Source organism: Grammomys surdaster, unplaced genomic scaffold, assembly GCF_004785775.1.
Source record: "Grammomys surdaster isolate TR1022 unplaced genomic scaffold, NIH_TR_1.0 63, whole genome shotgun sequence".
Classification (NCBI taxonomy): Eukaryota; Metazoa; Chordata; class Mammalia; order Rodentia; family Muridae; genus Grammomys; species Grammomys surdaster.
The window spans coordinates 4,538,617-4,556,656 of NW_021604565.1; the positions used below are offsets into that span (position 1 = coordinate 4,538,617).

Below are 18,040 nucleotides of genomic sequence, written 5' to 3' on the forward strand. Positions count from 1 at the left end.
GCCTCTCACACTCATTTACATGGGGTACACACTGGCTCTTATGAACACAGAGACTCACTTGACCACACACCATGCACACACACACACACACAACCACACCAATAGTTTTTGTTTTACTAATAATTATCTACCTGTAGTTTTGGAGTCCACAAGTCTGCAGTCGAGGTACCACACAGCCATGTTTCTCCTCTAACTCTAGGGGAGGACTCCCCATGTGGCCTCCAGGTTTTTGACAATATACGGCATACAAAACACAGAGCTATTATACTGTTCACTTTCTAGAGGTGCTGGCATAGTATACACCACAGTATCCTTCCCCGTCCCACCAATGTCATCACAGAGATGAACTTCACTATTCGCAGTAGAGGTCTAAGCCAGTGCCTAGGACAAACTGAGGGACACAGCCTCCCCTGACTGTCTAGATCCTCACTGTGCTCCCTCCAAGGACCCTGCTCCCGAGCCAGTGGGCTTTCTACTAACAGCACCCCTTTGAAACACCATAAAAGGCCTGATGAAATGGCGTGTCAAGTCCGTGGGTACTCTCGGTCTGAGATGCACTTTGCTACAATGTACCTTTCTGTAGTGGTTTTATATAGTTTTTCTTATACCTTTGCTACTTCTTAACTACAACAGTTGCCATAGTAACACCTGTTGATGCAGACTAAAAGGAAAACGGAATGCCATTTGCAGAAGGAAACTGCTGCTGTGTTCTTGCTTTTTACTCAGACCAAGAAATGCTTTCCTTCCTTTCTAATCCTGTGTGACACCTTTCTACATGTTGGCAGGTGATTGAAACCATTCTTCACTGTTTCCCTTTTACATGCTAAACTCCAACTACGTTATCCTCTGGAGTCCAACAAAGTTCAAAGCTTCTTTAAAAAACATAGTTTTGTTAGTTTTTTTTCTTTCTGTAAATGACCTGTTCAGCTCTTTAGTCCACTTATTTATTGAGCTAATTCTTCTAAAAGAGGAAATCAAATGTATTTACCATTAACAGCTTTCTAGGGGTAAATGTAACATACTGTTTACTTCTCCTTTTGGTGAATAGAATCAACTAGAGTTCAGTATCTGTATGTCCCTCTGACACTATTAAGATTATTGGACAGTCTGTTCGCTGGACAGTGGAAAGCAGTTAGTGGAAAAGAAAGTGGTAAGAAAGGGGACTCCATTGTCACATGTGACTGGTCAGAAGAGAGCAGCTCCAAAGAGTGTTGTTCTAACAGGCAGGGAGAACAAGGATTTTAAATGGTGATCCTTTCTCAAGTTTGTAGAACCAGAATACATGTGACTTTCAAATAAGTTGGAAACACATATCAGAGAAATGGACTAATACTCTTCCTGAGTATTTTGTCTGAGGCCAAAATGTCCTGAAATGTCCTGTATGAGCAAATTGCTCGCAGCCATCAGCAGCCATGTTTTTGGGATCACTTTTTGCATCAAACTCTCTATAGAACTTTTATTTAGTTTTTTTTTTGTTTTTGTCTTTGTTTGTTTGTTTGTTTGTTGTTGTTGTTGTTGAGGCAAGGTCTCACTATGTAGCCCTGACAGTCCTGGAATTCACTATAACAGACCAAGGCACCCTCAAACTCACAGAGATCCTCCTGTCTCTGCCTCCTGATTGCTGGAATTAAAGGTGTATGTCACTATGCCAACCTACAACCTGTTTTTAATTTCCCCCTTTTCTTCTTTATTTCCTCTGTCCCTTTTCATTTTCCCTCTTCTGTGGTCAGTCAGGTGATGGAGACTCCATCTTTGGAGTAGCCAGGCAAAGAACTTCATACAGTACAATTCATACAAATTTCATTTGTCGTTTAAAATATCACCAAAACAGCAAGGAAATAAAGCTAGGCTTATATGTGATGTTCATTAGCTCTACAGAGATATTAAAAGAAATATGTTTTAGATATTAAATAAAATTTTAAAAATTTTTATAATACATTAAAGCATAAATACAAATCATTACACATTATAAATACACATGATTAGTGCCATCATACTGAAGTGAGACATCTTGGAACCACGCCATGTTCAAGTGGGTGTTTGGGCCCAGCTGCTGAGTGCAACCTTGTAGCAATCTTTGGGTGAGGGTTTCATCTGATTACAGAACAAGTCCTCATCACCAGCAGAGGTCAGGAAATGTAGTTGCTGAGATTTTGCTACTGGCTCTGATCCTAAAGCGTTTTATGATCCTTGTGGGGCCTCGGTTTCCTTATTGCTGCCATTCAGAGTGGAGCTGAGTTTGCTCTCAGCTCTAAGATTATCCAAAGCCTACTCTGAAATGGGCACAGTCCTGAAGAACAGAACACAAATGCCATTACACATTGAAGATGAAGAAGATGTCAGAAATCCAGGTGGCCGCTAAAGCATGGATCCTATGAGACTTTTCTGAAACAAGTCGGCACAGGAACTAACTGAAAGGAAGCAAAGAAAATAAGGAGCACTCACCTTCCACATGCAAGGCCTGGGTTCAGTCCTGGTGCCAAAACTAACAAACAGTGATCCAACATGGCCATCTTAATACTGTGTGTTCTAGTAAAGCAAAAGTCACTCCCAACGATCCCAGCCAGCCTTTCACAACTACCTCACAGTTACAATTATGGAATTTTCTCTTTCATTCTGCTAAGGTGTTTTTATAATTAATTCTGCAGGCTATTCCTGAAAATTATGTTTAAAAGTAAAATCTCCAGGGGTTGGAAAGATGGCTCAGTAGTTATGAATACTGGCTGCTCTTCCAGAGGACCCAGGTTCAATTCCCAACACCAACATGGCACTAACAATGGTCAGTAACTCCTGTTCCAGAGGATCCAACACCCTCATACAGACACACATGAAGGCAAAACACCAATGCACATAAAATAAAAATAAATCTTTAAAAAAAAATAAAAAGTGCAAGCTCCATCTTGGAAGTGGCTAGTGAATGATGTGGACCTGCCTGTAACTGCCATGTTTCTGTGAATTTCTATAACTAAGAAAGAGCAGTGACTGGGATGCTCTGTCCATGTTGCTGTGAGAGAGAGCTGAATGCCCTGAGTATTGCCTGTCTTCCCTCCTCTCTCTGCCTCAAAGGCAGGATAAGGAAGGAAATGTGGCTGGTTTTGCCATGTGCCAAGGCAGAGATAAGATAGGAAATGTGGCTGGTTTTGCCATTCGACAATTCTGATGGCTTCCCGGGCTATCATAACAAAGTAGCACAGAATGTGTGACTTGAATGACAGCAATAGCTTGTGTCACCTCTCCGTGTTGGGGCTAAGATCCAGGTGTCAGCAAGGCATGCTGCTGCAGTGGCTCCAAGTGTGCCAGGCTTTGCCCTTGATTTAAGACAACAAAACCTCAGTGGATTCTTCCAATGTGTGTGTATGTGCGAGTGTGCGTGTGTGTGTGTGTGTGTGTGTGTGTGTGTACTTTTACATAGACAACTTAACCCCCTAATGTCTTAGAAAGGTTGCCGATAAGAGTGTATACTCAGTTTATACAGTTCAGCAGTGTGAGTGTGCCACCCTGCAGAGGTATAGCTTCCTCTTTAATTCTTCTAAACGTATCATGTCATGGCACAGCCAGTATGTACTGAGCTCTCTGTGTTTATTGAATGGTTCTGTTGGAGTGCTGGGACACACATTAGCCCACTGGAAATTGGGCTTTTGCTTTATTTTGCCTGAAAAACGCAGTTTGAGGGTTGACCTGGGGCTGTGATAGACAAGTCTGTCACAGATGCCCTTTCTGTAAGATGCCCATCACAGTGAGACAGTCAGTCTGGAGCTAGAAGCTTGTAAGTGGCAGCACAACCCTCAGTGCAAAGAGTTGCTTCTGAACCATATCAAGTGGGAGGCCTTGGGAAATGAGGGATTTTCATATTCGGAAGAAAGATAATAACATTGACAGATGTTCAAGTGGGTGACTGAGAGAGTTTGCCATTGCTTTTGTTCCTGTTGCATGTGTGTTTGCAGTGTCTAACAGAGTAGCCTTTTTTAGTTATGGTCATGGATGAAGGCTCACAATATAGACCAGACTGGCCTTGAACTCTCTATCCTCCTGCCTCAGCCTCCTGTCTGCTGGCATGTACTCTCATAGTCACCTTGAGAATGTTCTTAAATATTTCTTTTGCTTCCAATTTACAAACTAGTCATAAGCAGAATCATTTTATGTATTTTCTGTTCTCTGAAGCAGCATGAATCTCAGAAACCAGTTTCCATGCTGGTGTCTATACCGCTTGCCTTCTGTTCAGATGCCATGGCCGTGTGCTCTGGAATGTTCTGTTCAGATGCCATGGCCGTGTGCTCTGGAATGTTCTGTTCAGATGCCATGGCCGTGTGCTCTGGAATGTTCTGTTCAGATGCCATGGTCGTGTGCTCTGGAATGTCCTAACTGCTAACATTTACATGTAATACGTAACGACTTACGTATTCTAACCTAGTCTGTCCGTACCAGCCACGAAGCCTGTCTTCCTGGTGTGCACTCCATCACTCCTTCACGTCTCTTCTAGTATTAAAACTGCAAGGGATTCATCCCCAAGCCACACTTGTGGTCCATGTGTATAGATAACATTTGTATTCATTGTATCATTGTAAGCCTCTCTGCAAGTAACAGCTTATAAATAGAAAGCTTTTGCCGATAAAATTCCAATTGTTCATCATTCAGTATTGGTATTAAATTGTTAGCTGTCCTCCCTAGGTTCTGAAAACTGTAGATGGTATGAGAATATGTATCTAAGGATTCCCTAAAATTCAAAACAGCATATTAATCTTGGAGAGATAATTTTTTTAGCCGAATCCTTTAATAGAATTTCCAGAGGGAAGTATTTTCCTAGTGTTGTCTTTATAATCTTTTTGATAATTAAAAAAAAACCTGACATCCCTAAGGCATCCTCCAGTCAAGGCAGCCTCTGCGCTGCCTCTCAGCCACCCTTTGTTGCCTCTTCCAGTTTTTCACTTGCAACAAGGAAAATAAACCACAGAAAGCCCTCTTCTTAATGGCCTGCCACTCTGCATACGTCACACTCTCAGCTGTTGGAGTGCAGGAACAATGACCCCAGAGCATCAGCTGATGGAGTGAAAGTAACTGCCAGGGACACCGGGATGGTGGCTCAGGGCTGGGGGAGGGGGAAGAAACTTGGGAGAGCTGGTGAGAGAGGAGCCTCAGAACAGGAAGAGCATAGTGAGGGAGATGCCTGCAGGCTGCAACTGATCCCTAGGACACAGGAGCAGGATGCTAGTTTCTCCACACTGCAGTCCTTGGCAGCCTGTCACATTGTCTGTTGCTGCCACTGTACTGCTGAGCCACTGGACACAGTTAGGGCTGATTGCTTAGAAGAACTGGATGTTCAAATTTAATGGACAGAGGTATGTGTTCTTTGCAGGAGATCTCTGATTTATTGTTAATTTGTTGAACACATCCCAAAATGCCAGTGAGCTAATGGGAAGTACTATGCAATAGTTTATGGACTTTGTTTTTTTTTTTACCAAAAATCTATCAAATTGCTGACATTTATCATTTTGACAAATTGGAGATGTGTAAAATTAACTGGTTTAATTAGTAGGCATATCCCAGGGGAGCGGATTATTAAACTGCTATCTTCCTGGAGAAGGGCTCTTGGGGCTTTATCCTAATCCTTAGTCAACATTAGGCCTTATCTGAATGAAATTCCATCAGGAAAGATGGCTCTACAACAAATGTCAGACAGAGCAGGAATCAGGAACACCCTGACCTTTAACTGAGTACCCCAAAGCTGAACTCCAGAGCTGTCACAGAAACTGTAAGCAGTGTAGTACAAATGGCTCAGGAAAGAGAGGCGGGGCTTAGGCAAGGCCGACCGGAAGGAAATGCACATTTCATCTTTAGCTCCAAACTGATTTGGCAGGATAGTGGGACTGATAAAAGGCTGCTGTGATCTTTAGCTTTCTGTATAAAGAAGTATGCAAGGCAGCACAAGTCAGGCTCTGTACCACCTCTGACTAGCCAGCCACGTGCAGTGGAGAATTGCCTTTGAGCTACCCATGGTGGGGTGGGGACAAAAACCTTAAGAGGAAGTCTCCTCCTGTCTGCCTTTCTCGACACTTTTTATCACACACATCCTCTTGCCTTCACCAAAACCAGATTGGTTGTAGCTAAAGCATGAAGTACTTAGGCTATTAAATGCGCCCCACTAACACCCACCTGTTCCCATCCACATTGGAGGTTTGCTCAGTACTGGTGTAATTCAATTGTTCAGTTGTACTCTCCCGTGCTGAGATGCTACTGTCTCAGTCTGACCAGTGGGATGACTTTTCCTGCTGGGCCAGGCAGATGTCATACCACAGGAACCATTCCCATAGCTAAGTGGCTTTAGACGGAGCAAGCTTTCAGGTGAGTTTCAAGCATATCATAAACTCCTTGTTTGGACTTTCCTGGGAGTGTCATTCACTGATGTTCAGAACGTATTGCCAGTCATGAGGAAACCTTCAGTAAAACATGCTGAGGAACAGAAAGGTGAACAGTCAGCTGGGTTCAGGAGCCCAAAAGTCCCACAAGATATAAGGAGATATTAAGTTGAAAGTATTGGACTGGTTTAGCTCAGTCTCTGTTTGCAGTGTACACACGTACAGATAGACACACACAGAAAGGAGCCCCGAAGGACCAGGAAGACCATAAGGAGTCTACTAAGGACAGCTCAAACAGATCTTGACAGCGTGCCCTGAAGCTAGGTGCTCTAGTGATGCAGACAGAGTTAGACTGGGGTTTGCCACAGTTCTTTGAGATTGATATGGAAAATACTAGAATGCCTGCATCTTTTGGAATATCTTTTTTCTTCAGTAAGAGCTTTACTGACCTATCATGTGCTTGAAGATGCAGTTCATGGGTTTAGCATGGAGTGGGACACGCATGCTTCATAGAACATTTCCGTCACCCTTCACCACAGGCTCTACCTCCCATCCTCGCCAGCTCTAAGCACTCACTCTTTCTCTATGTATCCGACTTTCCTTATTTAACTGTTTTTGGATATTTCTTGTCAATGGGATCTCATACTATATAGTCACCAGCTTCTTTCCCTTGCCGTGTGTTCTGAGTACAACCATGTTGACCCTATGTCAGTATGACATTCGACTCTAGAGTGACTAATAATCAGTATGTGTTTGCCATTTTAGTTTCTGTTCACTAGTTGATGGGCTATTTCTGGGGGTTATTTCTGGTGTTTGGCTTTCGTGAATCATGGTGCTGTGAACCTCTGTGCTTCTGGGGAGTTTCTGTGGTTGCTTCTCTTCGTATATCTTTAGGAGTAGAGCTGTGATAGCTCTGTGGTTAGCATTTCCTTGGGAACGTCTAGACTATTTGGAAAGTGGATGATCATCTTGCTCTCTCAGCAGAGGGTCTTCACTTCCCAGCAGAACACAGTACTGTTCTGCTGGAGGATATGAAGCCACACTGTGGCTCACACTTGTATTCCTTTGACGATGGCATTGGCCACATGAGGACTTATGGGCTATTTTATAAGTTCTTTTGGAGAAATGCCTATTCGGTGTCTTTGCTCGTTTGGGGTTTGGATATCTTATTGAGTTTTAAGAGGTGTTTATATATTCAGGCTGCAATTCCTTTATCAGGTGGTTTGCACCTATTTCTCTTTTTCTTTGGGATATCATCTTTAATATATATATAGTGTTTTCTAAAATTCACAATTTTTATTTTTTATTTTATTGATTGTGAACTTGGCATCATATCAGTAGCTCCCTTGGCCAGATCTGAGTTCATGGAGATTTGCCCATTTTCTTTTTCAGTAGTTTTTGTGGTTTCACCTCTTACATTTTTCGTTTCAGCTTAACTTTAGTGTGCTGTGAGTTCAGAGTTCACTCTCCTCTTTTGTATGTGACTACTACCTGTCCATCCCTGTTTCCTAAAGTGACTGTTCTTTCTCCATTGAGTAATATTCACACTTCTGTTAAAAGGCAATTGACCTTGTAAATAAAAGAATATAAATATATGGGTTTGCTTGCATGGGTGGTAAATTTTGCCTGATGTAATCAATGTGTCTGTCTACCTTTGCAATAAAACCACACTGTCTCAATCACTTTATTTCCCTGGAACATTTTAAACTCCTGCTCTAGCTATTCTGACAATTCAAAATTATATAGTGCTCCAGACTGCTCAGTGCTTAAGTCAGGCGCTTCGTTCACATCTAGTAATAGAAAAGGAATGGTGCTCTTCTTTGACTGTATGTGTGATTCTGAGGACTAAACCTAGACCCTTGAGCATGCTATACAAGTGCTCTGCGGCAAACTGCATCCCCAGCCCTGAAATACTGTTTCTAATATGCATAAAAAAAACCTGACCTGTAGCCAGTGGCCTTGAATGATTAAATCTTGCTCATCTTTCTGACTGATTCAAGAGTTTCCTGTGCTTGGCATTGACAGAGAAGCCAAGAGGTTTGCAATTAGAACTTACATATAAATCGAAGTGAATGCAGGAGCCTGGGAGGAATCTGACGTGAAAGGGAACAATGGAATTCACTTACCCAGGAGTGCTCCTCCAAAAAAGCCTGGCCCTCCCACTCTGTGTGATTGACAGAGGAAGACAACCCGTGATTATGTGTCTCCTGATATTTTTAGATTTATTTTAAAAATCAGGAAGTAACAATGTAGCTGACTGCATTGCAAACAAAGGCAGCCTCTCTCCCTTGAAGACTGTCAGTGAAAGTAGTTGTATCTTACTATAATACAGCCTGCTGAGTCTGCAGCAGAAGAAAGCAACACTCAGAAATTAGGATATATCCAAAGAGCAACAGTAAATATAATTTTGGGTGGCTCACCTTCTGCTCACAATTGAATGTTAAAAAACCAAACATAATAGAATTTGTCTGCTAAAATAATTGAGAAGTCCTGGTCTTAGTCAGCAGCTATAATTCATTATTCATATTCACACAAATATGAATAAACTCATCCCTCATTGTTCACTCCATTCCTCTCCCCCATCACCACCCCTATCACGGTGTCCTGTGTGAAAAAGTGTCCAGGGGCTAGGGAGGCAGCTTCTTAATAAGAATACTTGTTGCTCTTCTAGAGGAGCGAGTCTGGTGCCTCAAACTTCCTGTAACTCCAGCTCTGGAGGCTCCAAGGCGTCTTCCAGCCTCCACTGGCACCCACACACATGACCTTCAGACGCACAGCACGCTCACACAGGTATAGACAAATATTTTTAAATATGCTACATATTCAGTTCTGAGATTTTTTGCAGGTGTGAACTGGGGCAGAGAGGCATGCGAGGTGAGAGAAGGGCTGGGCAGTGACAGGATGTGCAAGCAGATGAGTCAGGGCAGATGAGGGGCTTGTCTCCCCACACTTGCCTTCATTTCCACAGTGGGGCAAAGATGGACTGAGATGGGGTTATCCCCGAATGCCCTTGGGTCCTGACGGTCACACCACCACACCCTCCTTTCTATGGGAAAGTCGATTGAGTCATGCCAAAAGCAAGAATTTATATGTTCTTTTCATATAAATATTGAGGGTTTCTTTATCTCAAATGTAGGTAACAGTTACTTGGTTTTAATTGTAATACAGTAATTTACAGATTTATCTGTCACAAACTAGAAAGACTTTGAGAATAACAAGTAAATTGATCTATATTTGATCCAACAACACTAACATGGCTGTTATTTCAGAGGAAAAGGGTGTGTGTGTTTTGAGTATCGCCAGCACTTTTGCCCATTTAGAAGTTAAAACTACGGCTTCTTTTAAAAAGAATGTGGAGTTGAGTGTGTGCTCCACGGGCCAGCGGTTTTTACAGTAAGCTGACAAGAGTCTTTCACAGCCTGTCCACATGCATGCCCTGCCCCCAGACACTCTTTCTTTCTCTTTGGTTACAGGCCAAGAAGGAAGAGAGAATCTCAGCATAATAACACTTGAGCAGAACACATTACAGAACTTAGAAATACTTTTCTGGACAGCCATTTCTCCAAGGTAAATACTGCCATTGCAGGAAGAAGGGAACACGTGATTTGTGGTTTCAGACGATACTGGGACAGCACAGAGATCTGATGGGCCCTTCTGCTGCAGACTAGGTCTATGTGAGTGAAAGGGGGAGAGAGAAGAAAGGGAGGCTGTTACTTCCGTCTGCAGCCTCACTAACTGTATCACCAAGAGAACACCATCTCGCCCTGGGAGGTCATGGGACTGGTCAGCAAGTGTGTGGGAAAAGAGGGAGGGGAGAGAGTCCTTGTGTTTAGACTGAAAATAACATGCATTCCTTTATGATGAAATAGTTGAAGGATTCTAACTAGAGGACAAATAAAGTATATGTTCTATAAATGTCATACAGGTGGTCCTGGACCATTATGTTTTACACCAACTAAGACTTAACAAGAAAAAATAATTAAGAAATCTCTGGGTATTTTTTTTTCCTGAAAATGCACTCTAAGTTAGGCTTTCAGTGGTTCATACAAAATGCTTTATAAACATCTCATTTTGGAAGATAATGTCCTTAATACCTCTTCTAAAGAGGAACTGAGGGGGAGACATAGGCAGACCTCAGAACCCTAGTGGAGTGGGCCAGCCTCGTCTTGCATATCCACAGGAATAGCTCCAGGCTCTCCCTTTGTGAATCATAAACTTAGCAGGCACCTGTGCTGAAAGGCAACAGTAGAGCCCATTCTCAGTTCCAGCACTCGTGACTCAATTCCTGGACCTTAATACAAGCTGCTATATCATTTCTGTGAAATTCCTCCTTTGCTATTTAGTTTGTAGCAAAGGGATATTTTCACTAGACCCTGAGATGTTCCTCACCCTCCCTGGCTGTTCTCGGAAGGGTTGGGGGAGTGTCTGCTGTACATTGGAGGAGGATTTTGTGATACTATTCATTCTCGGCTCTGACAGAGAGGACATTGTTTGCTCACTGTAATGGTCTTGGCAGGGCTCTGTGCTGTGCATACAGAATGGGAGCAGAGCAGTGGGAACTGCTGAATTCTAAGAAACACATCAGCTTAGGGAGTTTTTAAAATACATTTTAATAGCTTCTCATTACCAAGATGCAAGTTATAATTTGGGCAACCGTTTTCCTTGGTTCCTTTCTTCACACTGCATTATGCATGTATTACATAAAGGATCCTTATGAGAGCAGGGTGCCCATCTACGTTGTGGCTTCAATCATTTCAGTGCTAGAAATTCAGAAAGGCTTCCTGCGCGTTCCAGACAGCCTCGAGGGTAGCTCCTTGTACATCAGTGCTCCTATCAGTGCCAGCAGTGTCAGCTTGGAGCTCATGGGGACAATCATCTGCCACCAGATTAGAGAAACAGCATATCTGAGATGTTCAGAGAGTAATCAGTGTATGGCAGGGGACACAGAGAGAGAGAGTGCTCACAACTTTAAAGACGCCAACTTTAGAAAAAAAAAGTCTCTGTGTAAAAGAAGGGCGGGCACTAAATCTCAGGGACAGTGTATGTGCCTCGTGTGCATGAGGATGCACGTTTGAGCCCAGCAGTTACAAACCACAGTAATAACAATGACGGTGGTGGACACGCTGAGGCAGAAGATAGAGGAGTGCATTAACGTGACAGTGTTTGAGACTAAGTAACAGATACCAATAAAAAAACTAAGTTCTTCAACCTTCTCCTCTTTTTTTTTATTCCAATTGGTGCATTTTAGATTGCTTGTAATATAAAATTTTATATAAATATACGGGATTGCTGAGGGTGTGAGGTAGAATATGGCACTGAATGAGGGCATTTGAAAAAGACTGGGCCAGCTGCTCCTGCCTGTGTCATGAGGTCTGTGAAGGTGCTGTTTGGGTGGCAAGGATATCTACAGAGGACCTGCTGGCCCATTATTGACTCTAGCATCCAAGAGAAACCCATTTTTTTCTCTTGAGTCTGAAGCCCACCATTGGACTCCAGGCCTGAGCAGTGTCACTGCTATTGACACCTGGCTTTCCACACCTGTGAGCACAGCTCATCAAAAAGGACAGGGGTAGGAGCTCACAGGCAACCAGATCCGTGGAGGAACCCTTATTAAATGGTTCGCTGTGAACTGTCCTGAAGGGAGGAGAGTAAGGGTCTTGTGTGAACTTAGTATAAGTCATCCTTATCCCTGTGAAGAGAGATCTGTATGAAGGGAAGCTATCCTAAAGTCTTAAGGGTGGTTTCTGTTTAACAGACACATCATGGCTCCTGGAAAGGGAGGGGCAATTGGCATGGCTACCCTGTTGTGATTCTTAGGATGGCCATTTTACTAGAGATGAAACACAAGTTCAGGGTCCAGCAGCTGTGGGATCTGGGCTTAGCATGCATTTAACCTACCATCATAGGGGCCCCTGGACCATCCCAGCTGAGCTGGAGCTAGAAACACACAGCCACCTCCACAGAGGCATGCACAGTATGTTACCTCATCATGTTTGGAAACACTGCCTTTGTCTGACTGTGTTTATCTCTGTAGAAAAACAATTCATAATCTTCTTCTGTCTAAAGTGAGCCCGTGATAGTGATCATTAAAAGACAGAATTCCAGACATTTTTTTCATGGCCCTCATGGTACACTGTACCACAGGCCTGCACAGGATTCCCACCAGACCCAGTACCCTCTCACTGGGAACTGAGCTCCTTGCTACACCGTGACTTGCCACCTTCAAGAGCACTCTCAGCTGAGGCTGATGTGCCAGCAGATAAGATGTAGCCATTTCTGTCCCTCACCTGATTCCTGTGGTCTCATCTGAACCCAGACCCTCCCCAGGTATGTTCAGAGGACTCTTAATAGACGTGATTCCCCGACCATGGCCCCAGAAGAGAACGGTTTTGAATTTATAATCAGACATGTTTTGCAGGTATGAATTAGAGAGGATTTACCTGCTAATGACTCTCTAAAGTGAGGTATAGACTATAGAGCTTCCTAATTCGTGTATTCTTTGTGGTGGGGAGAAGAGTTACCAGCCTCTCTTGGGTGGTGCCATCTTTAAGAAAAGAAGAGAAAAGAGACTCTCATGGCATGGAGACAAGCCCTATGCTGAGGAAATGATAAACTCCTTTTGGGATCCCTGCCTTCCAGGCAGACTTTGAGATGATAGCCACTGGGACCTGCCATTTCTCATTTGTAAAATATGCCAGATAGAACTGAACTGTCTCTAAGGTCTTTGCATCTTTATAAACTTGGGACCATTGATAGCCTGCCGTATGCTAGGAGCACACTCACAACACAGGGAAAGAAAAGCATGGCAGGAGTAAACTGAGGTATAGGAAACAGGAGGAGGGGGGCTGTTAGGATAAAGGTGAAATAATTCTACAAAGTCCTTTTCTGTGTGTTTTAATGAACAGTTTGAAAAGGGAATTGTGTTCATTGCTTTATGGTTAATGATGTTCTAAACCCAAACAATCAGACATTCCTGGGAGAAACAACTGATCCTAGTTCTGAGACCAGAATTTCTCCATGATCTGTTAGGCAGTAATTTGGGTTCTGCTTCAAGAAGATAAAGAAGTAATCTCAGGCAGGAATCTAAATATTAGGCTAGAACAAGGAAGTAGGCTTCAGACATGAAATGACTTTTGGGCTAGGACAGGGAAGTAGGCTTAGATATTTTGGTCATCCTGATAAGCCGTTAGAAACAATGATCACAGGAGTGTTCACAGAATTTTGTTTATGGTCTTGCATGTTCTTTGACTATTTGTGGCTATTGTCTTGCTTGGTCCTTGACTATTTGCATCTATTGTATTGCTAGTTCCTCAACCTAGAACTGACCTGAATACTTGCATGTAATTCAAATGGTATAAAAGCAAAAAGGAGGAGGGGAATGGGATAGGGGCTTCTAGGGATAGAGGCTTCTAGGGAAAGGGGATGACATCTGAAATGTAAATAAATAAAATATCCAATTAAAAAAAGAAGAAGATAAAAATTTCAGTAGATGTGAGTCACGGGTAGCTGTGCACACATTGTCCTCATTGTCCTAACACACCAGCCTTGCTTGGTGTGTGGGATGCTTGAGTCTTGGCTGCCTGAGCTCTGAGGTGTTCTCCAGAACCTGATCAGCTTTTGTTAGAAAGCCCCAGGTCCCTGGTGCAGTCCTTGTAAATGCCATCAGTGGGAAAGCATGCTAGCCTGACTTTCCACCTGCCCATGTCCCCAAGACCCCATCTTCTTTCTCTTCACCTTCTGTAATGTCTTAGAGTGCCCGGCCCGAGCAGTGAGTTCTTCCTGGCAGCTGCACCATGAAAATCACTGGGATTCAACATGCCCCAGGAGTTGTAAACACTTTAGAATACTAAAGGTTCAGACTTCATTTCTGTTTTTATAGTGTTTGATAGATGACATGATGAGCTAAATATTTAAGAAAATTATAATGTTTGAGAAAGTGTTTTAGAACGTGCCACAGGGAAAGGTGGTTGAGCAAGCACACTTAATGGTTAGGGTTTGTGCAAACATTTAACATTCCCGTCTCAGTTGTCTGTCGTTTTCAGTATTAGTTAAATGTGGTTTCCTTATACATATAATGAATAGCAGATTGTTGACAGAAGACATTAGGAAACATTGCTGTTACCACATTAGTACTTATAGTCGTGTGTGCAGAATTGGTACAGACTAGTCATGTTACAAAACTTTAATCCTGAAAGTCAAAGGAAAGGCCATACTTTTAATGAAGTCCAGGAAAACTGTTGAAATAAAGTTTATATTTGTTGTAATTGGAATCTTACCACTCTTTTGTTTTCAGATTTATTTATTTTTATTTTCTGTATGGGAGTGTTTTGCCTGCATGTATATTTGAAGAATGTGTGTGCTTGGTTTTCAGGGAGGCCAAAGGAGGGTGCCACATGCCCTAGAATTGGAGTTGTAGGTGATTCTGTTCCCCGACCCTAGATGCTAGAATTGAATCTGGGTCCTCTGAAAGAGCAACAAGTGTTCTTAACCGCTGAACCATCTCGCCAGCCCCCAAATCACAGGTGTGCTTGTTTGTTTGTGCAACATCAGGGATTGAGCCCAGGGTTTCCCACAGGTGAGGGAGTGCTGTGAACGACTGTGACTGCTGTGGCCCAGCTGCGATCTTGCCAGTCCTGTAATCCATAAGTACAGTTACTTTATTACTATATACATATTGATTGACTAAAGACAGGCAGCCTCCTAAGCATTGTGATTGGCTCTGAGGCCTGATCAATCGCAGAGGAAATCCTGAAGTCTACTGGGAGGGCCATTTCACTAGAAGACAATGTCATAAGCAGGGCTCACCAAGTTCCCTACTATGCCAGGCCTCCTGGAGCCTTCTGACCCTGGCGATAACCTCCTTAGATGACCTGCAAATCCCTATACTGTTTGTGTCCCCTTTACATACTAGTTGTTTTTTTCAAACTTTGAAAGAACAAGTCATCTGTACTAGAAAAAAGCTGTCGGTGAGCTGCGCTTGGCGACCTGGAGGAGATTTCTAGCCTTATAGTTACGTTTATAATGCAGCTCAGTCAGAGTCAAACGCTTGGCATCTCTGTAAGGGACACAAACATTTTAACATTCTCTGCTGTGATCTAACGAATTTTCATGAATCAGCCTTGTTTGGGAAATGTTTCACATAAACATTGGCAGGAAAATGATCAGAGAATCTCTGTGGGCTTTAAAAAATAATTTTCCCAAGCCAGTGATGGCAAATTATACAATATTCTCATGGTTGTTTGTGAAATGACTGCTATTTCTAGTGCTCTGTCCTGTCCTTTGTTTTTTAGGCTTAATAGTAAAAATCAGAGACTGTATGCCAGGTCCTTCCAAATGTCACATTCCTTTGAACTTTAACCTTTCTCCTGTGCAGGGCATATTTCTCATAATTAAAACTCAAGATTACTTCATTAGCATTGCCCTTTCCTTCACACTAGAGAACAGGAGAGCAGTAACTGGGAGTTTGCCCTCTCAGTCCTACAGGAGAAAAGCTGGTGTCCATTTATCTCTCTTTCCCCCTTCCCTGTCGCTGGCCTCCTAAGAGTGCCTGTGCCTTCCATTCCCTGGCCCTTCTCTTTCTCTCTCCTCCTCATCTCTAAAGAAAGCCACAAGAGCACAGCAACTACATGTAACACACCATCCTGGGTGGGAGACAAAGCCAATCATCAGAACCCCTGGGTGCTGGCTCACAACCCACCTCCCAGAATTTGCCAGGTGGAAGCAAGAAGATGGCTTCCAGTCTGAGGCCAACCAGAGACTCTCGTCTTCAAAAAAATTAGGTAAAGGCTAAGAAAATATGAATTAAATGATAATTGTGTATCAATACTAGTTTATTATAGCATGCTACTATAAGAGGCTAATGATGAACTAGAAAAACTAGGGCAGATACACTTCACATGGACATAGTAAATGACTGTAGTTGGCCTAAGTTCATTTGTAAGGAGAACTTCTGGAGACAGTGAGCGTTTCTCCCCTTACTAAAATCTTCCACTGGACAGAGCTGCACAGAGGTTGGCAAAGCATAGGCATTCAGCAAAGGCTGGAGACCAGCTCCAGTCCTACAGCCTGAGTTTGTGCAATAGAGTACATGTTGCCCTTGCCCTCCAGATGCTCCAGAGAGGGGCTGTAGGCTCAGAGACTCAGGGATAGGTACCCAAACATTAGGGGTTGGGAGCACTGGTTGCATGATCTACAGCTCAGATCTTGTTTTTCTGTCTACAAAATCTGGTCCAACCAGGTCTTTCTTTTGGGGAAACCTATGGTTTAGAATATTATCTTAAAAGTGCATATGTAAATATAGTCACAGAATCTATTTGAAATGTTGCCATTAAAGTGATTTGTACATATTATATACTCTATAGCAGGATTATTTACAATTTTGACACTTTTGAACTCTTGACCAACAATAATCATAATTTTGAAAATACCACTAGTGCCATGTGAGAGTCACTTACACAGTAGGAAAAGGAGACCATGTTCTTTGGCAGCCCCATGTTAATCTGAAACTAAAATTAAACCACACTGAAATAACACATTGTAGCTTAGTTTGTGATAAAATTATTTTTTCACATAATAATGTATATTTTCCGAGAAAGAGTTTAGATTAATGTGCCTTTAGATTATACATTTGAGTGATAATTAGCTTTGGTATGTTATTTAATACAGTCTGTAGTGCTGTTATGTGTTATTTAATTTAGGCCAATAAAATTGTGAATGCCCATTTATGTTGGGGGCTTTTAGGACATTTTGGGTTCTGAGAAGTGTTCACATTATGCTTAGAGTTAATCATAGAGACATTCTTCATCTAGTAATTATGTTCAGTTCCTTTGGAGCCAGTCATTGCTAGTACAAGAAATTATTTCCTAGCTGTATTATGTCAGCACTGAGTTTTGATTACAAGCACATTTAAAAGGTTTTCTTATAATTACCTTGAAAGTTAAATCCCATAATGACTCTGAGGGAGGGGGAGCTGTCTGTGCAAGGCTGAGTAGTAGTTCTCAATTTTGACTCCTCAGTAAGATCACCCATAGGTTCTTAGTGTCCCCACATGCAAATTGTACCCCAAAACTAATTAACCCAACCTCTACAGGCATTTCTTCAAAATTCCCATGTGTTCCTAATGTGCAGCTGAGATTGAAGACTGCTGCCTTGGGAAGCAATAGGCTCCATCACAGGATGCTCCTGCTGTTTGTGATTGGTTGGCTTGAGCCATGGGGAGAAACATAGTTTCAAAGAGAATGAACAAACAGAGCGGCCTGTGGCTTACCCCAACTCTCCATCCAACAGGCATAGAGAGAGGTTGTCCTGACAGTGAAAACCCTCACAGGCACGTCATGCATGGCTCTTGGGTGATGCTGGCTTTGCCTCGGTTTGCTTGGCACCTTACTGCTACGCATAGGATCAGTGGCATCTGACAGTTAAACAGCACCTGCTGAGTACCAGGTCCCGTGCAAATGAATGTTGATCTTACTCTCAGCCAGGAAAGATGAAGAAAAAAGCCAGAGTTCTTAGCTTTTGTGGCAGGAGGACCTGAGTTCAATCCCCAGAGCCCTCATTATAGGGAGAAATCTGGAGTTCTGTTTCGTTAGAAAAAAAAATCTTATTGAATATTTTGTCATTCCATCATTTGTTCATTTTGTTAATAAAAGAACTCAATCAAAAGCAACGCTTAAGCTGGGCAGTGGTGG

At 42.6% G+C, this 18,040-nt stretch overlaps 1 protein-coding gene across 6 annotated transcripts in view; it reads left to right on the forward strand.

Moving 5' to 3' along the window:
- Nucleotides 1-18,040, forward strand: part of Pag1 (phosphoprotein membrane anchor with glycosphingolipid microdomains 1) — a 137,592-nt gene that overhangs the window by 80,573 nt on the left and 38,979 nt on the right. The window contains exons 1-2 of one of the 6 annotated variants that reach the window (XM_028765970.1): nucleotides 9,025-9,143; nucleotides 9,827-9,920. The exons of 4 other annotated variants lie outside the window; for them this stretch is intronic. The gene's annotated coding sequence lies outside the window, so the exon portion shown is untranslated. Of the gene's footprint in view, nucleotides 1-9,024; nucleotides 9,144-9,826; nucleotides 9,921-18,040 lie in introns of those variants that run through there. One more of the 6 variants, XM_028765962.1, reaches the window with a different exon arrangement.